Here is a 3032-nt window from a genome sequence, read left to right as displayed (position 1 = left end):
TGGTGCGCGGTGCGCGGGCTGCAAGCAGCCCGCGTGGATTTTTGCGTGGACCACTATTATCAAGACTTAATAGATGGTGCGCGGTGCGCGGGCAGCAAGCAGCCCGCGGGGCTTTTTATGTGGACCAGTCTTATCAAGACTTAATATATGTTGCGCGGTGTGCGGGCTGCAAGCAGCCCGCATGGCTTTCTTCGTAGACCAGCTTTACCAAGACTCATTAATTGGTTCGCGGTGCGCGGGCTGCAAGCAGCCCGCGTGACTTTTGCGTGGACCAGTCTTATCAAGACTTAATAGATGTTGCTCGGTGTGCGGCCTGCAAGCAGCCCGCATGGCTTTTTTCGTAGACCAGCTTTACCAAGACTCAATAAATGGTGCGCGGTGCGCGGGCTGCAAGCAGCCCGCGTGGGTTTTTGTGTAGATTAGATTCATCAATAGGGAAGCTGATGCTCGGTGTGCGAAATGCTCTTACGCTGTTTGCGTAGATTAGGAAAATAAGATTACATTTTCAGATCGTTAAAATCACGTAATAGATTCTGGTTAGGGTTTTTTTTTTGACACAGAGCGATTCAATGGGAAGTTTTACATGTAAGATATATTATTTTGTATTATTGCACCCGTTTGAAACCGGTTCGCGTCGCTTAAGATTGTAAGCACAATCCGATGATATTTTATTATAGTCTATCTTCTAAGCTACAAACGTAAAGTACAACTATTAGAATACGAAAAATTAAACATAATCAAATAAAAAAATATCCATTACTATAAAGCTCCATCTATCGAGTGTCGTTAAGTACTACCCGTTTTAATACTGTAGCGTGCAGCGGATGCGCCATTCCAAGTTTACCATTAGTGTTGGCTAAATGTAAATAAAAAAAACCGCAAGTAAAGGAAACAATTTATTTACGTTGTTACATGTAAAAAGCACAAGGGAAATAATAATATCAAGAGATATTAACAATTTGAACATCATATCATCATACGAAAATATTACATTTTGTGAGATTTAAATAAATATCTAAAAAAAGAGAGATTCTCAATTGTAGATTGTAATTTTAATTATCACTTTTTTTATTTCGGTAAGCGATAAGGAATAGGGAAGGCTTTTGGTTAAATTTAAATTAAATATAATACTTTAAATTGGATCAATATTTGTATGATTACATAAGAAATACTATAGTCATTTAACATTTTACAAAATTCTCTCGTTTGAGACGAAAAATTATATTTTCAATTTAAAATTGACCCAAAATTCTCAGTACGTCAAATTGTCAATGTCATAAATAAATAAACAATATTGTTATGTCATTGTTATGTTTTTTTTTTTAGTAATGACTGTTGAGAAAATTAATTTAAAATGAATTTATTCTTTAAAAATGTAATACGTACGTACGTTTGTAGTCGTTCAGTAATATTATATAACAGGAAAATGAGTATTTCAAGAGATTTTGATGAGTGTGCGCAATATTGATAAGTTGATTCCAATAAGTAAAAAAATCAAGGAGCTTCTCATATTTCTTTATAATATTCAAATGAAGAATACAGTCTACGACACACGCTGTGAATAAGCAGTTGAAAACTAATAAAAACAGAAAGTATCAATGGGAAAGAACAAAAGTTGGATTCATTTGAAAGGAATTCCCCAGGGAAATATATAATGTAATACTTCAAATTGTGAAATGATCCTCCCAGAAATGTATCCTAAATGACTTATTTGTGAATGAAAATTTAGAATTATAAAAATGATGAAATTATTACCTAATAATCATTGTTTCATTTTATTTTATTACATATGTATATTTTAAGTAAAAATAAATATAATGTCTCAAAAGTAAATATTGAATTCCTTTTAGATTCTTTGCTGCTTCTTGAAACAAAAAAAAAACCGGAAAGATAGAAAAATTATGATGGAATCTTGGCTTCCAAGGTAGTGCGAACCAATAATATTTTATATGAAAATAAAATTAAATAAAACTCATTGATGCTGATAAATATACCTATATCAACCAGAAATCTATTGATAACAGTATTAAGGAGCTTGGGTCTTTTAAATAATCCACAGTTTTTAAGAAATACAATAAATTGAATCGCACAATTATTTCAGTTGTTTTATTTCTGGATGAATCAATAACTTCAATTCATGTTGATGTAACATGGTTCATCACATAATGAAAATCAATTTATTTAGTAATCTACAAAGTCTATATACTTACATGAACAAAATAGTTAGGTAAAAATTGTGGTATTATGAGGTGATTTAAATTTCATTTCAAAATTACTCTGATAATGGAAATGTGACAGTTATCATTTGTTTATGAAAAAGGTAAAAATCTTATGACATAGTTCTTTAATAAGTGCACCTACTAAGTTCTGAATGAAATCTTTATTTTATGAATAATAAAGTGGTAATAAGCCAAGTTAAAAGCAGTTGGTTATGTACAAATATATGTACATGTTAAGCTTATAAAAGCGTGTTAACAGTTACATTCTTTATTTGATATTATTATCATGGTATTTATATGAATTATCATATTTCATCGTATTACTTCTATTCTGTCTTTACTAACAGAGTAATTTTTATCTTTTACATTTCTCTGAGTTGACAAAGAAAAGGGTCGCAGAGGTGTATTTTGTTTTGTTGGTGTTGAGACCTATTTGAAATTTTAAAGAATATATGATTTACTCATAATATATAATGACATGATTATATATAAGTGCAGTGGTGGTTCAGTGGTGATTTTATTGGACACCTGGGACTTAAATCGATAAGTCGATATAGAGGATAGCAAAGGATAGATTTTTACCGATTGATAAAAAATATTTCTATCAGAAAGTTACCTCTTCTTTGCGTGACACAAATGCGTATAAGTGCGAAAAGTGGTACTAATGGTATAAGTGCGAAAGCTTAAAGATATGGTTGAATGGATGGATGGATGTATATGGATGCTTGTTACGCATTCGTTCTTTTAGTACAAGTATAAAATTTGGTACCTACAGAAAAAGATAATAGCTGCACATGTGCTATTTCTTATACC

This window comes from Zerene cesonia, chromosome 13, assembly GCF_012273895.1.
Source record: "Zerene cesonia ecotype Mississippi chromosome 13, Zerene_cesonia_1.1, whole genome shotgun sequence".
NCBI lineage: Eukaryota > Metazoa > Arthropoda > Insecta > Lepidoptera > Pieridae > Zerene > Zerene cesonia.
Note: the sequence above shows the minus strand (reverse complement) of the source record.